Raw genomic sequence first — 19,970 nt, forward strand, 5'->3', positions numbered from 1 at the left:
CCCTCCCTCACTGCACCGCCGCGCACCGCTTCTCTCTGTCCACGGGCAGACAAACGGTCGCACTCTGAGACATCAGCAGTACGGGGCCGCGAGCGTGGCCGCTCTGGTCAGGGAGTAGCGGCGGCGCCGCGCAGTCTCGCGCACGACTCGGCCGCGGCCGCCCCGCGGCAGGCCACGCCGCTCGCCGCCGTCAGTATTGATTCGGCGCCGGCGGTGGACGGCCGCCCCGTCCGACGCCCGACCCACCTGCCCCGCAGCCGTGATCCGGCCCGGTGACCTGGCCCGGTGACCTGGCTTGACCCCGGCACCCGGCACCGCTGGCCGCCACACGCCATGGCCGCAGCCCGACGCTGAAGGTGAGGCGAGGTGGCGTGGTGGGCCGGTCGGGGATCGGGCGGTTTCGTTCCGGTCTTTCGCTGTGTACAGGAGCTTTAGGTAGCTGAATTCTGTTCGGTAGATAACAAGCCTTGACGTTTCTCACGCTAGAGTTGCATTGTTCAAATGCCTTATATTATTTTAGCGTATGCCAAATTGGTACGGAATTTGGCATGGTGCAGGGCCAAAGAAGCACCGGATGATTCCTTCCACATTTTAACAGCAAATACATAAACAGGAGAACTCTTCTTTGCACTAAGAGTGCGCTGAGTGAAATTTATGCGGCTGTAGGTGAAAACTTTCGACGAAACCTCCAAAAGTGAACATAAGTCCGTTTATGCATGCGATAGATGATGGCTAGTTAGGACAGGCACTGAAAAGCTAATGACTCCCGCCTTGATAAGCTGTTGCCTTTATCGACTTCTGGTTTGGTCTGATTTGCGTTGTGTTCCTCACTGGGCCATCCTTGTTAACAATCTGAACTCAGCGATTGTTTTTCAACAGCGTACTCGTCGGTTCAGGTGGTGTATGTTGCATTTCAATGTGTGGGGAATAATGTATGCATAACACAATTCACATTTGAGAATGCACAAACTGTTTGCTTGCATGAGTCGTATGCATCCATTGTGCATCGCATCAGTGATACAAACGAGCGAAAAGAGTCTTTACAAATGAAGGGATGTCCAGAACTTATGTTTTAAAAGCATAGAAGACCGACGGCATTGTTAAACAATTCTCCACTTTCGGGACCCAAAGAGAAAAATTAGAATGCATCTTTTGTTTTGTTAATGTATGACACGTATGTCTGTGAGACGTTAGAATTACTCCGATTTATAAGGATTCATCTCTTTATTTCTCATCGTGCCGTCAAGCTGTAGCCCTTTCTATTTTTCGTGTGCTTTCTGCTTGCGGTTTTTTCTCATAGTTTTTATCATATGTACGCGCGAATGTCATCGACGAATACGCGCGAATGTCATCGACATTTATATCCCACCTAATTTACATTACATTTACTTACATTCTACTTAAGTTACATTACATTTGCATCCCACTGAATGATAATTTGAGAACATCTCATTTTCTGAACTCCCTATGAACATGACAGTGCTAAATTTTCCCGGCGACTATATCGCATCAGCCAGCGACCTTGGCATTCACCAGACTAACGTAGATATCGTTTCAGCTGATTCATTTCACCATTACAAGGTTTTTTCCTGTCAATATTGACAGATGTTTCAGCGCAATCATTTCATCGGAGTCATGTGTGAAAGCGCATTATGCACTTTGCATTTGAACCAGTAGCTTTGATCATTCGATTCGCTCACTGGTTATGATGAAGTGATGCCACTTTTGAGCCCGCAGGCCCGCAACATGCGGGCTTGAAAAGGCTGCAGGGGTTTTCACGGATATTGCTAGCTACATTTTGGGTATTGGTGGGCATTATTCATATAAAATTATTTCACTTGCGTTCTCTTAACCATCAATTTATGCTTTACCAGCCAGCGATTCTTGGTAACAAATGCTGTTGGAAAAAGTTGTTTGTTCGCACAAAAATGATAAAATAGGGAAGTTGCATTTCGTTATCAAGTTTTCCAGTGCTGTGATACATGACATTTAATGAACAAATAATGCTTGACATGCCCTGGCTTAAACAGCAAACGGCCCAGCTTAATAACGGTCCAACCTACGGTTCATATAAGCCCCAACATGCCTTGTGGGAGGATGGAATCCCAACACAAGAGCAAGAACCATTCTGAGATAACCCCACATATGTGCTAGATTCTGCCATCGGTGTGGTTTCCTGTTCAATTGATGGGCTCCAGCCCCAGGAACAAACAACACAAGTTAGGCCCTTTATCCCTGATCAGCCCACTCAAACCATGGCTTGCAAAACTACACTCCTGAATTTTACACACCGTTTGTCAACTAAATCACAGGTCACAGAACACAGGTCACATACGGACGCACAAGAGTTGGTAGGCACGTCTTATAAATGCAACTACACAGGACATGTTCAAACAGCATGCACCACCTAAAGCCGGCATTAAATTGTAAGTACGGCCCTGCGTTGTAATTCCAAGCATGCCTATGAAATCCATAACAGCAAACAAATTCATTCAAACAACAGCAAACAATTCACAAAACAATTCCTGCATCTCAAACCTCATGGGAAAATTCTGCAAATATCTAGCAGTGCTTTCTGCTATATGCATACGCCGATTTTGTATCAAGCCGGGAGGAAAACTACAGGAAAACGCTGATAACGAAACCACCTCGGCATTTCCAGCAATTTTAAATATACGTATCGAATGACAAAAACGAAGGTTGAAAATTACTGGCCATGTCTTCAGGTATTCAAGGAACTCGGATATACAAGATAGCCTTCACGTGGCGTAGGGAGGAGCTCATATTCACCAGTCACGTTTGAATTCATCACCAGCTGTCCGGGGGCGAGCCATGATGCCATCTATGGCGCACTCGTCTTCGCCAAATACTACGCTTACCCTCCGTTACTTGTCATGCGACATGACTATGCCGAGGCTGATCGGATTTTGTTTGACTATTTATCCGTATTGAAGAGATGGAGAATCAGTCCAGCATAGCGTTGTAGTTGAACAGCAGGAAGCAAAAACACGGCAAAATACTTTGTATTTAAATTCTAAACCTCCTTACTGCACGCAGGAAGCGTAATGGGCCACCATTTCAGTACCGATTGCTGTCTATGGCATTGGTAATGCTGTTACTGTGGTGCCTTTTGGCTATGGTCAATGTTCTTTTTGATATTTCTTACAGAACATATGTGTATGTGTGAAGCTATCAATTTTTCAGCGCATATATCAATACTTCCCCGTGAAATTGACAGCTTGGCTAGCCCAAAAGACCAACTTCCTTTGGGTTTTGGATGGCAAGTTCTAATGACCAAAGATATGCATGCCCTCATATATGCATACGTGAGGCTGGGAGGTCCTCATATTAACCCAGGTAGATATAAGTTCAGTCTTAATTTTTTACATTCTGATGCTAGTTTTGCTAAATTTAAATCTGATGCTAAATTTAGCAAAGATGTTGGTTCCTTTGAAAGCCTTGTAAAGGACCAATATAATCTTGTCTTCAACAAAGACGATTTCATATAACTGAGACCAAAGGGAATGCATGCGCCGGTTGTTCAGCACGCTTTTCAAAGCAGTTCAGGATCTTCAAACTGAAATTTTGCAATTTTACCCAGTATTAGATTATGAATAACAGGCGCAAAAAAATGTTTCTAAATTTTTAGCTTCTTGTGGTGAATCCGATGTGCTCATAAGAAGTATGTGAACCTGGAATTAGAATATGGGTGCTGATAAGTGTGTGAACCTGAAATTCGAAAAGGGCCCACCAATACTGGCCATAATATAAACAGAAAAGAATTGGTGAATATGTTTGTAGCATTCTTAGAGTCGCTTGCTTTGACAGCAATAACGTTTCCCATGAGGAATGAGGAAAGGACTTTCAATCAGGACATATCGTTTTGACGCGTTGGATTAAGCACTTGGAGTGGAGGATAAGGTTGGTCGGCTCATGCTGGCGTTTTGCGGGCACTTGCCGCCACAGGTATTCCAATTCTAAAAGGTGGCAGCTTTGTTATGATGCCAGAGATATACCATGAAAGAGAAACGCCATCAATACCTAGATATATGCTTCGCAGTCATCACAGTTACGCTACTATTGCTTTCTTGATTATCTTTCAAGTGTAACTGTGTGGGCATGCACGTGTGCGTATTTGACATAATTGCAGTGTGTAAACTAATGCAACACCGACAGTGATTTCCAAACTCGCAACCCCTCGGTGAGAAAGCCATCGCATCGCGCATTGCTCCCAAACGAGGTTTCGCCTTGCTCCGTTTTGCTTTCGCTCTACGTTTCGCAATTTTTTCATACCCGACTCCAGCAGGCAACGTTGATGCATCGCAAACTCTTGAGCACATGCCCAAGCTTATGGAGCTTGAAGGCTGCCGCGTGACGCGACATCGAAGATGAAATCAGAACTGACCGCCTCCGTGACCCAATTGGTTAGAGCGCCTGCCTGTCACCCTACTCTTGGTGGAGTCCGTGGGTTCAAATCGCTTCGGCTTTCACTATTTGCCACTGCTTGACTGAGCCGCGGCCGGTGGCTGCGGCCGTTCGAGGTCAGGTGGGTCAGAGGGCGGGGGGGGGGGGGTCATTGCGGCACGTTAAGCACATACATTACAGCCGAGCATCTCAGCACGTTAAGCTTTCGCCGCGAAGTTCTGCTGTTGACCCTGAATTTCGCAATCGGATGGCGTAGTCAGCGTTCACACAACAAGCATTGCTCAGCGTGAGCTGCGATCCAAAAAATCCATCCGATCGAAATATTCTGAAATGCTTTTTATGAAAAAGGACACAGTCTGATTATTGAAATACCGTATTATAACCGCACTTAATAAGTAAAGCACGGTAGCGTGTTTCTAGACAGTCGCACTCACTGGAAAACCCTCACAGTCATGATCAGACATCAGACCAAAGGCGGACATTGATACGCCCAACACGCAAAGTCCCCGCCCATTTGAACTACCACCCAGCGTGGAAAACGTACATTGGCCTGTTCAGTACCTTGTTTTATGAGACGTTTCCTTCGTTCGTCGTGTGTGACGCGGTCGATGCGTGGGGGCAGAACCGCAGCGATCAACAAGGTATTGCAGAAGCGCTCCCGGACACAGAGTGACGCAGCAGGGTAGGTGGTTATACAATAGTGCTCCAGGGGTATGGCGGGAGTGGTATTTAGTTTTCGGGATAGAATAGAACCCAAATTTACCTGCCTGACAGTTACAGCGTTCAGTTATCTGCGCATGAAGGGCTGCCGTGCATGGACGCGCCGAAGAATACGCTACCATTACCACCAAGAAAAGACTGAATGGACTAGAACACTGCTAGCCGTTGCTGGGAAACTAGCATGGTACAATTTTTGTGGAAACACGGCCCGTTGCGATGTTTTCCGAGTCAGCCAAGTTCGCCGCAGTCGGCGGATGTGTACACTGGGCAATGTTCAGCAGTTGACTACACAGTCACCAACCCCCAGCGCCGTCATTAATCAAACTTCGCCTGATGGAATCCTCGCAAACCTGATTTGGTAGTCTGCTGATGGCTTCTTGGAAATGCCTCGCTGGCATGACACCCCTTCATGGGAAACTCTTAGTGCGACATGCTGTCCACATGGCATTCTGGCGTCTCAGTCATCTTAAGATGTGATGCGCATCGCTCTCTATCGTTGCCAGCCTGTATTTCTTGCTGAGAAGTCTACCAAACGCATACCTGTGGTTTCATCCACACATTTCTGCGCCCAAATGGTACTACTGTCTTTTCTGTCGTAACTTTGCGGCTGAAGTTGCGTGTTTACGTACGTGTATCCCTTCTGCTATGGTCTTATTTTCGTCACGACTTCCTATAAGCACGCCGATTGAACACAGCTTCACCTCAATGTGTCGTTCTGGCTCTTCAGGGTGTAGCACTGCTGTGTATTGATGTACATATGCGAGAAAGAAACACTGCCAATCTAGCGTACCCACCGCACACCATCATGCGTCATACGTTGTAGCCCTGCTCCACCGATCTGTTGCAAATTTCTCCATAAGAAAGAAACTGACACGTGTCCGTTTTCTGTCCTTCTGCAAATGGGAGGCTATCGAACTGTTAACCAGATAAACACAAAGCGGTCACTCGTAAAACAAAGAAGTAAACTTTAGCTAATAACAATACGCCGTAACGTAACACATCTGCCTTCAGGTTTCCTCGACTGTAAGTTTTGTCAGCCCTTCGTCAATCTCAAAGTGTATTCTACTTAGAAGCAAAAGGGGAGGTTACATAAAGCAGTGACGGAAACACCATAATTGGCCAATTTGAGCATAGTTGCCCTTATTTGAGCTGAGTAAAGTTGACCTACCGTCCCTACATTTGCGCACGTGGGAGATCATGATGATGATCATGAGCATGTAGCCTTCACACACACCACACATATTCTTTCTCCAGATTCTATACATTTTTTTAGATAGTACGGGATCGGCTTTCGCGTTGCTTCGAATGAAAAGGATTTCCGAGCGCTCCCAGTGCGCGTGTCATAGCATAGCCTTGGTCCAAGTTTGGCCACATGGCTCTGTCCACTGCACAAAAGTCTAGTGGCATGGCGCTGTCCACTGCACCAAAATCTGGTCACATGACGCTGTCCACTGCACCAAAATCTTGTCACATGACGCTGTCCACTGCACCAAAGTCTGGTCACATGGCGCTGTCCACCACACCCAAATCTGGTCACATGACGTTGTCCACCACACCCAAATCTGGTCACATGACGCTGTCCACTGCACCAAAGTTTGGTCACATGCCACCGTCCACTGCACCAAAGTTTGGTCACATGGCGCCGTCCACTGCACCAAAGTTCGGTCGCATAGCGCTGTCCACCACACCCAAATCTGGTCACATGACGCTGTCCACTGCACCAAAGTTTGGTCACATGGCGCTGTCCACTGCACCAAAGTTTGGTCACATAGCGCTATCCACCGCACCAAAGTTCGGTCACATGGCGCTGTCCACCACACCCAAATCTGGTCACATGACCCTGTCCACTCCAAAGCTAGGTCACATGCCACCGTCCACTGCACCAAAGTTTGGTCACATGGCGCTGTCCACTGCACCAAAGCTTGGTCACATGCCACCGTCCACTGCACCAAAGTTTGTTCACATGGCGCTGTCCAGTGCACCAAAGTTCGGTCACATGGCGCTGCCAACCGCACCAAAGTCGGAGAAGAGCGCCGCGCCGCCGGCTGAACAGCTATTAATACACGGCCGACTATTGAGCGGTTCGGTCATCCACCGTGAAGCCTGGCCGACCTCTGCAGGCCCCCAGGGCACGCTGAGGCAGACGCCGCGCGCGGAGCGTCTAGCCGTGCTGGCGGCCGCTCGCCGCGCACTGATATACTGGGGCCGTCGGGCGCAATGACCGGTCCGTCAAGGATCATTTGGACCAACTGCTTTGCTGATGACCACGTTTTGTGTCCTCCATGAAGCAATCCACGTGAGCTCAAGGGACTTGTACCCTTGCGGAGAACGGATAAGATAACGTCAGGATATGACAATCAAATATACTCAAAATATTTCGAGCAAGCTGACACTTGTCGACGATTCCCCTTTGTTGTGGAATCGGGCGCCAATTTGTACATGAATTTTTTGATGGAGCGAAATTTTGATTTTAATCAAACTTCTCGGTACTCTGGTCACTTCTGGTCACCACAAAATCTTCATTATTCACTCTTCCCCTCACTCGGAGTTGCATGCAGCGAATGATGTTAGTCGTCCGTGACAACAAAACGCTGTTTGACACGTGCCTGCCTTTCATGAGGGTTTACTGACGCTCGCTCGCCGCTGATGGCTATCAATCTGACGTAATATATGGTTTGCCAATATCTTGCCTCGGCCCGCCGGCTGGATTGCTGGTAAAGGGACCTAAGTAGCCACTCACATTGATTAAGCCACCGAAGGCGGCAAGGCCTAGAGAGCGAGGACGCCTCCAAACATGAACAAGTGGGCCGGGCACGGGCCGCGGCAAATGCTTCTTTGACATCGCATTGCATTGCATTAGCAACTCGCACGTTGCAAGATGCTATTCATTCCATGTCTTTCACAAAGCCTTCGCATAACTAGCATAGGTTTTCCAATTACCCTCCACGGTGGTGTCCATTACATGTGTGGATTGCTGTCAGTGCTTGCGGGTATTACGCGCGTGGATTGCGTGCCGGAGCCTGGGACATGGGACATGTCCTGGGCGAAGTCGGCCTGGTTATGATTCCGACTTGTGACGTAACTACGGCAGGCTTGGTCAAGTATACCTAGTTTGCATCACGGCCAGGAAAGCCTTTGGTTACCTCACAAGTAACCATTTTCAGTCTGAAGTCACACACGCAAGCAGCGGCTTGAACTGACAGGAATACCCGACACCATCATTTGCCCTTTCGGGCATCATATCGGACACAGGTATAGACAGGTGTAGAATAGCCATATTGACTGGTGCCTTCTGAGAAGTTCCGTCTTTTGTACCAAATAGATCCGGATCCATAAATAGATCGTCGCACTAAAAAACAAAACAAAAAATACCAGTGAGGGCTAATATTTGAGGACAGACCGAGTTGTATGACATTGATAAATTCGGGCATGTTCCAAAACCGAGTGCGTGTTATGAGGTGTGTTATGAGTTTCTGGGAAGATGAAAGACAAGAGACCTGGCTATGGTCTTCTTTCCTTGCAACATGCTAACGTTGAAGAGCTCTTCAAGCCATCATTGAGAATGCCTGACAATCATGGACGCATTTTTGTGCGGAAACCTGTCCTGCCCACAACAAATAGTAAAATTACACAATTGCTCATTTTTGAAAAGCTTTACAGTTAAGTGAGGATAACTGTGTCGAGGATTAATGAGGCGTTGAATTAATCATAACACGATCACTCAGCACCGGAGTTATTGCAGATAAAGGCTGACATTCTGACTTCTACTGGCACGGGATGGATGAAGTTATATTCAAATCCCATACGTTGCCCTCTATGATTTTTTCCGACTCAGCATACAGATATGCTATGCTGCTTTGATAAAGGCTCTCCCCTACCATTGTACTTTGGGTATTCGGGCGCACGCAAACACTCAGATAAACATGTCAAGAGGCACACGGTGACTCATTATTTAAGTAGATATAACCAAGATCCCTTCGCTGCAATCCATCAGCGTTTGATCCGGGCGGATGCATGGGCCGCCGCGGTGGAATCCAGAGCTATGGCTGGGCTGAGCGGCGCTGTGCTGAGCTGAGCATAACAAGAGCGAGCTGAGCTGAGCTGAGCTGAGCTGAGCTGAGCTGAGCTGAGCTGAGCTGAGCTGAGCTGAGCTGAGCTGAGCTGAGCTGAGTTGAGCTGAGAAGAGCTGAGCTGAGCTGAGCTGAGCTGAGCTGAGCTGAGCTGAGCTGAGCTGAGCTGAGCTGAGCTGAGCTGAGCTGAGCTGAGCTGAGCTGAGCTGGGCTGAGCCGAGCTGAGCTGAGTTCTGAACTGAACTCTGAGCTGAGCTTAAGCTTTGAGCTGAGCTGAGCTGAGCAGAGCTGAGCTGAGCTGCCGAGGTCCTCGCCATTGCCAGGGCCCCGATACCGAGACAGTGAAGAAGGAAGCCTTTCCAGCGGGGTCGGCTAGGAAGAGCCGCTCGCGTGCTACGCCCGGGCGCGCCCTCACGCCGCGCCTTAACACATCGGAGGACGTTGTGCGGAGGACGTGCCGGATTTTGACGAGGAGTTCTGGACCATGACATCGAGTTCGCACTGGGGGACTTTGACACGGAGCTTACACCGGAGTGCGTCATACCGAGGCCGCCTAGGATATGTCAGCAACTGGCGATGCCCGACCAGCCTCTTCACAACGACTCCACCGACATGGCGACTGGTGTCGACTGCGCCCCAGTACGCACCCTACACGCGCTAAAGCAGCCCGCCGGCTCTGCTCCACTCCCCTTTGTAACATGCGCTTGTTAATGCTGTTGTTGTATGTTGTTTTGCACAGCTGTGAGCTGTCGCTTGCCTGGCGCGCTCGTGGCGTGTTGTGAAGCACCGCGTGGGTCGCCGTGTGGCGCGTCCTATGACGAGGCTCCCGCCCAGCCTCCCCGCCCTCCCACGGATTCAGTTGTTTGTCCGGGGGACCTGACGCAGGATATTACAGGCAGCGTAATAGGAGCGACGCTGAGCGCCTCTAATATGTTGGTGCGCCACATTTTCGCGGCGCGGCGCTGCTTTGGCGCAGCCTCCCGGCGACGTTGTGTTATGGCAACCAGGATCTGCGCCCGGCTGGTGCTCTGCACTGCGCTGTAATCGGCTTACGTTGCGCTGTAATCGCGCACCCGCGCTGAAATCGGCGCACCCCGCGCTGAAATCGGTGCATCCTCGCTACAACCTGTGCACCCCGCGCTGTATCGGCGTTCCCGCGCTGTGATCGGCGCACCCACCTTGAAATCAGCGCACCCGCGCCGCGATGGGCGCATCACTCGCTGTAATTGGCGTGCTTGTACCGTAATCGGCGCACTTCGCGCTGTAATCGGCGCGGCCGCGCTGTAACGGCGCATCCCGCACTGTAATCGTCGCACCCGCGCTGTGAACGGCGCACCCACGTTGTAATCAGCGCACCGGCGATGCATTTATTTCAGTTTTACTTGAGTTCTTGACAAATGACTCGGCGGATGGGCGCCGAGTCATCTGTTAAGAACTAAATCAAAACTGATATAAATGGGTTTGGCAGTTACTGTACAATTACAGTAAAGCACATGAGGGAAATTACGAAAACTGATCTTGCATCAGTCATTGTCTGACAAACACTTGACGTTCCCAAGCAGTGACCTCTCAAAGCGTCCTGAGTTCATCCTTGCAGAATGAGAATAAAACCACTAACCCTGAATTGCTAGCGTTGTATTGCCGAAAGACGAATTTAACATCATTTCTTAATTAATTAGTTCCGGGCACGTGACCTCTCAGCAAGCCTTACAGAACATTACAATTTAATATTTTTCTATGGGCAACACACGGGTTTCTACGCTGGAAATGCGCGCGAATTCATAGCAGTGTGCCGAACTGATACAAGGAGGCTAAACCCATTTTTATGAAAACTCGATATCAAGCCGACATGCGCAAATACCAGCGTCAGACCAGAAGGCAGCGTTGCAGCAACTCCCACTAATCCTCGCATGAAACCAAACACATTGGCGGTCTCTGGCGGTGCAAATAAGCTTTATCGCATTTCCCCACACCGCAATTAGTGGATGGGATTTTCGCCGTGAGTGGTTGGATGAGCGTGGGAGAACTACGCGTCTTCTAGATAACCGCTGCTTGCATACACCAACGCAGTGTTCGGGACACTCTCATCCTGCACGCATACCGGCGTCTTGTTTGACGCAAGGCGACATCCTGTTCGTCAATGTTAAAGTTCGCTGGTGTGCTGGTTCCTTGCCAGTCTGAAGGCGCCGCTGACGCCAGATCCGGGACTGTGATGACATGTCTATCGAGAGCAGAGCCGGTGCGGCGCCCTGCGAGCCGCGCGCGTCCCAGGGAGGGGTAGCTGGTCCGCGGTCTACCGAGGAGTGAAATGTTTTGCGGAATTAAGCTACCCAGGCTTTCTAGGATCGATGTTAATGGCCGAGTTCTCGTCTCCGACCAAGCTTTATCCGTGCTCACCCGCCGATGTAATCCTGCCCACAAACTTGGAACAGCCTGCAGCGGGAAGTGCCAGATCACAGGCCCACCACTACTAGAACATAATTAAAGGCAGTCAGCCTCGTCACCAGGACACCTAAATCATAGCCTGTATAATCAGCCCACTTGAATCGATCGCAGCTGTCAGACATGCATCGGCGATGAGGTCTAGTTCTTGCGACGAGTCATACAGATGCACTAGCAGTGTGCTCTGATGTGACAGCTTGACGAACCTACTCACTTAAGTTCAGATAGCGCTGTCATCTTGCTCTGATGTCAGGCAGCCTGACAAACGCACTCGCTGGACTACCGGCCTAGAACATCGACCGCGGCCCGGATGTGGCGGCCTCAAGAACACGCTCACTGAAGTGTCTGCTTAGGACATCGACCGCGACTCTGATGCGGCAGTCTCACGAATGCACTCACTGAGGTATCGGCTTAGGACATCGACCGTGGCAATGTGACGCTGACATTTGGTGTAACAGGTAATGACATGGCGTGCCGTCGTATTCGGGTGTCAGCATTACTTTCAGTAACGGAAGCAACAGCCGAAGAAATCGCGGACGAAGTGCTCATGAAGTGCGAGGAGACAGAAAGCTTGAAAACTTATTGCTGTAGTACCATTCCATCAAATAGTACCCGTATACATCCGGGGCTCATAGTGTGCAGAAAGCCCACGCAAACATTACTATCAGCATCGTTGTCATATCAAGCAATCTCGCGGTGTCCTCTCGGTACGTCACCATCACCACCTCTATTGCATCACCAACATGACCATCATTACTGTAACATCACCATGGACCAACTGAACTCTGCTGTCTTCCTGCCTACTCTGCTGTCTCTCTGCCTTCCTGCTGCATCCATGACATAATCATATGGACGCCTCTGACCCTCGTTCCCGGCGTTACCGTCCATCTCTGCCGCATCGCCATCACTCGTCGTCCGCTAGCACAGGACTGACGTCATCACGGAATCGATCTGCCGCGTCGCATTGGCAACGTGCCAATCACACAACGTCTGCGCCGGTCATTTTCATATAGTAGCTGTTGAGCTCGGCCCCACGTTGGTAATGCCAGGGCGGAAATGTACGCATTGGTGTCAGAATCTGCGTCCTGTGACCAGCAATAGAATGGGATAACACCCAGCAATCAGTTGCAGGTAAATCTGCGTCGTTGGCCATGAGAACTGATGGAGTATCATATATTTCTGCCGGTCTGCTTGAGCTACCTATGCCATGTGGATGGTAAATGATGTACATCATGTTTATATATATATACCATATAATATGATATATATATATATATCTATATTATATATATATATATATATATATATAATATGTATGTTATATATCGGTAACGTAATAATAATAATGGCAAATAGACAATATATATATATATATGTATAATATGCATGTTGTATATTGGTAATGCAATAATAATAATGGCAGATAGACAATATATATATATATATATATATGTATTGGTATGTGTAGGCAGCAAATTGCCTTCCATACAAGGGGTGTTAAAGACCTTGGCGTAGGTACATTTGATAAGCTTTTTCTGTGCTTGCTCTAGTTCTCTGATTGAGACTGTTCGCTCATTATTAAGACTAAAAAATAACTGGCCGATGTTTGACATCTATAAGTTGTACTAACGCTTCGGAATTACATATTCCATTTTCAAGTTACACACATGCAACATACAAGTGACGAATATATAATGACATATTACAGTTAGGTATAACCAGTAAGGTGTAACCATTAGGTATCATCAACTTCAGTTCGATGGACAAATTGCACGGAGTCCACATTATGTGGTTGACATTTCGTTTTAGAAGCGTAGCAGTTCAAACGGCAAAACGCGCGCTGAAAAGTCCCTAGTTATACATAATGACGCCATCAAACAGCAGCCAAATCCAATCAAGTTGGTCTATCATAATCAAATGTCTAATAGTTATAAGACAGACGAGCGTCTTCTCAAGAAAATGATGGCTGAAAACGTCAAGGCGGTCGGCCGGGACGACAAAATAACGCTCACCATCTTCTACAAAAACAGAAAGGTCACCCACCTTTTCACGAAAAACAGCCTAACAGTCAACTCTGACCCCTTGAAAAGAATTAACCTCGTTTACCAATTTCATTGTGCCATAGGAGATTGCGGACTCCTAAAACAGTCAAACTAAGTTGGTATTGCTACCATCACACTTTCAAGGCGGTTAACGATGCACTTGGCTGGCGTCGCTCTAAAAGAGCAAGTGAAAAAAAGAAAAAAAAGAAGCCGGAACATCTCCCGAGACGACCTCATCAAAAACACAACCATCATAACACCATCAAACAAAATAGATGTTTAGATCTGGAGACTGTCACGATTTAAAAAATCATCATCGGAACTAAACAATAAACAAGCAAGCCAGTCGCTCAGTCACCCTTCACGTGATTGAGGGACGATCGACGCGATCCGAAGGTGGTGTATCTTACTATTCAGCACGTGTTTTGCCACTTGAATTGGCCTGCTTCTAAAAAAGAAATGTCAACCATCTAATAAGGGCTAAACAATTTAGCGATCAAACTGAAAGTGATGATCCTTATCGTTATATTTTACTGCTTATACCTAACTGTAATATGTAATCATGCATTTGCCACTTGTATGCTTTATGTGTGTTCCTCTGAAAATTGAATGTGTAGTTCCAAAACGCTAGTGCAATAAATAGATGCCAAACATCGGCAAGCTACTTTTCAGTCTCAATGATAAGCAGACAACCATAATCAGAAGATTTGAGAAAGTACAGAAAAAACGCTATTAAATGTACCTACGCCAAGGTCCTTATCAACACTTGTATAGAAGACTTGTATAACAACAATTATCTATATATGTATACACACACACACACACACACACACACACACACACACACACACACACACACACACACACACACACACACACACACACACACACACACACACTCACGCACGCACGCACGCACGCACGCACGCACGCACGCACGCACGCACGCACGCACGCACGCACGCACGCACGCACGCACGCACGCACGCAAGCACGCACGCACGCACACACACACACACACACACACACACACACACACACACACACACACACACACACACACACACACATATATATATATATATATATATATATATATATATATATGTGTGTGTGCGTGCCTGTGTCGATGTGAAAATTTTTCTGAGGCAATATAGTGCAAAGCCAACCCATTCATTCTGCTTTTGTGGTCAAATGCCGCGATAAGCCCGATGTCAGTGCTTGGCATGTTTGGGGGATAAGCCGCGTGAGCTACACGTTCTCCATTGCTATTCATTTACTCATCATAGTTCCTGACCTGAACCAACGTCGCTCATGCTACCCCCACTCTCACCAGGATCGTAGCTGTCTTGCCTGCGTATTTCAGCTGTTACGCAAAAACAGACAACCAGGTGTCAGGCTAGAGCCGGTCGACGATTTGGCGCAAATAATGACACTTTGAGCTGAGCTTTATCCTGAGTCATCGGCCTTCATTAACTTAAAGGCACGGTCAAACCATGCTACAGAGCAAACGTTGAATGTATTATTTGCACTCGACGTTTCAAGACGTACTACGATCACGAGTAACCAGAAAATACTTCCCCTGCCATATTGATCCCATCGTTTAGGCGCCTTGGGTGACTTGGTCGGCATTTATGCAGCAAACCACGCATTCAACGCCACTCGAGCAAATTAGTCATACGGCTTACAGCAAATCGGCATCATTTCCAGCAGTGGTACCAACCATAGCCCCGCGAAGAACACAATGTTGCGTTGAGATCACGGTCACGAGATCAGATCAGTTGATCAGAACAGTTGAGATCACGAGATCAACGTGATCACAATGATCACGTTGAGATCATTGCGTTCGGATCGATTGAGATCCGAGTAGCTCCAACTGTAGACTAACTTTACCCTATCCTGTTCGCCCGATTGCACTGTGGACTTAACGTGCTTCACCGTGTGATGACCGCCTGTGATAAATGCCTCCCTCCCCTTAGAGCATTGATCGCCTTCAGTGGGAATGGGACCATCGTGTAGATATGCCAAGAACCCATGCGTCGGCCCGTCACGGCGAGACGACAGCCACCCACCGCCCTGCTAACTGGAACCCATGCGTCCGCCCATCACGGCGAGACGACAGCCACCCACCGCCCCGCTAACTGGAACCCATGCGTCCGCCCGTCACGGCGAGACGACAGCCACCCACCGCCCTGCTAACTGGAACCCATGCGTCCGCCCATCACGGCGAGACGACAGCCACCCACCGCCCTGCTAACTGGAACAGCCGTACCACGGCGATGGCGAACAATGCCCAAACAGGGCAAATGGTATGAAGCGCCCGAACCTGATCAATCAGATAGGAGTTCCACGAGTCGACCCTTGCACACGTGCTGCAGCGGAACAAACAGCGGCAGATGCGGACGGGAGGTCAAGCAGGCCCCGCTGGGCCCGGCACACACCCCTGAGAAATGGCGCTGGCCAAGCGCGGGCCAAACACGGCCAAGCGCGGGCCAAGCGCGGGCCAAACACGGGCCGAGCGCAGGCCAAGCGCGGGCCGAGTGCGGGCCAAACACGGCCAAGCGCGGGCCAAGCGCGGGCCAAACACGGCCAAGCGCGGGCCAAGCGCGGGCCAAACACGGCCAAGCGCGGGCCAAGCGCGGGCCAAACACGGGCCGAGCGCGGTCCAAGCGCGAGCCAAACACGGCCAAGCTCGGGCCAAGCTCAGGCCAAACACGGGCCAAACACGGGCCGAGCGCAGGCCAATCGCGGGCCCGGGCCAAGCGCGGGCCAAGCGGCGCTGTCATTTCCAGGGAAACCGCTGCCAATACAGACTGGCAACGGCAGGATAAGAACGCCTTCAGTGCGTCTGCCAGGCTGGCTGCTCCATCCATAATGACGTCCTTCGGTCCACTTTTGTTCATTGCTGACTTGATAGGCTTGTATGCTGTGCAGGTTAGAGACCACACCTTGAAGTGTGTAGAGGTGATGCGTGCTACACCGACAAACTAATGCTCACCAAATAACATGGTCTTTGCCGTGCTTTGAACTCAGCTCCAATAATGCCCTTTCCTAATGTAATTTCAGGACTGTAGCAGAAAGTTATGCGGTGACGTATTTAGCTCTTCCCGTCTCTGTCCCACTCCACGTTATTGGTAACCTCATCCTCCAATGATGACCCCCGTGTCACAGAACACCCAATGCAAGGGACGTCACCACTGGGCGGACTGAGCAGGCGTGGCCCCCTGGCGGCAATAGGCGCCCTCTTGGACTACGGTCAAAATCCCCAAATCGGCGGTCTATCCATCCAGAACCCAGCTTGGACCACCTCAACTCATCGGTCAGATGCCCTGGCGTCGGATCATGATAACGCCCCGTCCCTGCCCGCGGGTTCAATGATTAGATGGGCCAGGCCCGAGTTTGACCTTCGGCTGCTCTATGCATCACCAAGGGAGGCCCCTCGCGTGCGAGCACGCTGCGCCGGTGACCGCGGCTGCCGCCGGTGACGAAAACTGGCCGCTGGCTGACTACCCGGCGTGTGACCCGTCGTGTGCCTGCGACACTGCTCCGATGACCTCTGTCGTGTCTGCAGGGCGGGCACGGCCCCGACCCCGCCAGCCGGGCCAAATGACGCAGCTGAAGGCGAACCCCAAACCGCCCAGCTGGAAGGAAAGAGAGGTCAACGGCAACTGTGAGTTCGGCGTCAAGAGCTACCTGCACCAGTTCTACGATGGGCCCGAGTCGGTCGACCTGGACCTCTACGAGGACGAGGTATCTGCTGCCAGCTTTCGGAGCTGGATTAACCATAGGCATGCAAGCTGGAAATGGATGGGGTCTGGTAGGCCACTGCAAACCCACTTCCACACAAGTTTGGCATGGACTCCGCTTTGGTGCATGGAAACAATTTATTTAAAAAAGGCTTCTCCCGCTCAAATTTGAGACGTACCCAAGCCCCTGAGATAATAATCTATATTGCTACCAGTCCAAGGTTCTAAACATATGATGTCCGCACCGAAAACGTTTTTGTTTAAGCAACTGCTTTACTTCTACGCAGTGCGTTCTTAGTCACATAACCAATGATGAATTAGTGTCTGAAAACAGCGGAATTGATCCGACTCATGAAGAGACACCGATGTGACTGGCCTGATGCACTCAGACAGACTGCAGGGGCTACATGTCACCTGAATCGCGTCATTATCTGTCATACATGATATAAGAAAGTCCTTCAGCTCCTGCTTTTCGACATTATGAGTTCAAAGTTATTATGTATAGTCAACAACCTTTGCTTTACCAGGAGGTACTGGTAACACAACGTTGTAATGCTAAGTAATGATTAAATTAACGACGTTCAATATTTTGAGCTTTGGTCATCCTTAAGGATGATGATGGGCACTGCTCAAATATTGAGCACCGTCAGCGTAATCGTTGTTTAGCGCTACAACGGGTTTGACTGGTGCTTCCTGGTATATTTAAGATCTTTAACTCAACATAAAAGCTTCAACTCATAATGCTGCATCTGTTGGTTGCCTGAAAGCAGTGATGATGCCGCGATAAGCCTGTGCTTCAGGTATGAAACGTGCCGCCCAAGCGGCTCTTTAATTGATCGCCACTTGATGGATCGTATAATTTTGCTTGGATACCTACCAGCCAGCAAGTAATGGAAGCCATATTTAAGCGGCTTGGGCAAGTAATACTGGGTATAAATGCATTATTTACTTATTAAGACACTCCCAGTTGAATCACGGTTCTAAAACGTTTCGATTCATTCCAGTGCCGTTCGGATTGCACCGAAAAGACTATTGGCTCCTTGAGGTTCCTTTAATCCAGCCATCTTTTGTAACATCAGCATGATACGGAAGACGGTAATGCATATGGTCAGGGAACCAACTCGGTACCGGCTTGTAGCCGTGTAATTAGGCAGGCAAATGATCAGGCTTAGTTGACAACGATGGTTGGAAAATCCGTTTGCCTTTATTTCATATCCATGGCAACGAAGTACCACCTGCCTGCCTGCCCGTCTCTTGCACCACTGAAATGTCAAGGCCTGATGGAAGCACGTAAAGTTTAATGCCACCTGGTGGGAGCGCTCTGATTATGTGTTTGCTCATTCAGCGACTGGAAACATTGATTCTGACCATCTGGTTACTGTCGAGGTGGAAACGCGTAATGCAGTCATTTCATACGACCCCGCAACTCCGTCTAGAGCCGTTGTTTGATGCCATCGCAATCCAAGCCCATGTTGGAATAGATTTCAATGTCTGCATTTTGGATCACCTACTATTGAATATCGCTCTTCATATGAATGGCGTCATTCCTCCAGTGATGTTCTACATTTCTGCACAGAAACGTCATTCATTCCTTCACCACTCAATTGACTCCGGGTTTTACAACTGCATCCAAAGTGGTGTGAGACAGGTTAGCAATGCAAACTAGCTCTGGTGATTCTTGCTGTAAAAACTATGTTATTTACTGGATTCTCTGCTGTTGTCACGCAAAGGCAGGCTGTAGGAGTTTGAGCGGATGCAACACATCTAAATATAAGCCATCACCAACTCTATCTCCGCGCTTTGGTGGCAGGGAAATGTTGTGAGGCGAGTTCTGATATTTCACCGTCCAAGTTTCTTCACACCCTTCCATCATGATGTGCTAGTCGCCGAACTCGAATAAAACCTTCAATCGCGCGAATCACTGTCCCCACCGTCCCTAACAACTTCAAGCAACGTAAATCACCGTCTCTACGCGCACCCTCACTCCCCCACACCGTCGTGTCCGCTAATGTCACTTCGGCACCTTCAGAGCTCATGTTACCTTCCCTAGGAGTTCGAGAAAGAGCTGGCGCGGCGCCGCGGCCGCGGCCGACGCCGGCATCTCTACTGCGCCGGCTGGCTGCGGCCGCTTCTCATCCTCTCCCTGCTGCTGCTGGCGTCGGCCGGCGCGTTCCTGCTGCTGCTGCTGCTGCTGCCGCCGCGGCTGGCGCTGGTGACGTCAGCCACTGACGTCACGGCCGCTCAGCTGGCGGCACTGGCTGCTGCCTGCATCGGCGCTGCGGGCACCCTCATCGCTGTCTGCCTCATGCTGGAGGTCAGTAACGCAGCGATAGTGCTGAGTGTATGCTGAGAGCAGAGTATTGAGCTGCGACGAGTGCTGAGTACCAACTGGGCAGCGATGGACACCGGATAGGGGCGGGACCTACTTAGTACACAGTGGTGCGATAGGAGAAGGCTCTGGGAATGATCATATCTAAAACGATGAGTTTATGTGAGTGCCGTCACCTACCTATCCGAGCTTCTTT

The 19,970-nt window shown here is 49.3% G+C and overlaps 1 long non-coding RNA gene across 1 annotated transcript; it reads left to right on the plus strand.

Annotated features, from left to right (window-relative positions):
• The first annotated feature begins 214 nt into the window (after nt 1–214).
• Nucleotides 215–19,535, plus strand: LOC119106203 (uncharacterized). Its single transcript, XR_005095097.1, has 3 exons — nt 215–356; nt 17,271–17,449; nt 19,496–19,535. It is a non-coding gene; the product is annotated as an uncharacterized LOC119106203 (long non-coding RNA).
• The last annotated feature ends 435 nt before the right edge of the window (nt 19,536–19,970 follow it).

Source organism: Pollicipes pollicipes, unplaced genomic scaffold (assembly GCF_011947565.3).
Source record: "Pollicipes pollicipes isolate AB1234 unplaced genomic scaffold, Ppol_2.1 Scaffold_6138;HRSCAF=7277_pilon_pilon_pilon, whole genome shotgun sequence".
In the NCBI taxonomy this organism is placed as follows: domain Eukaryota; kingdom Metazoa; phylum Arthropoda; class Thecostraca; order Pollicipedomorpha; family Pollicipedidae; genus Pollicipes; species Pollicipes pollicipes.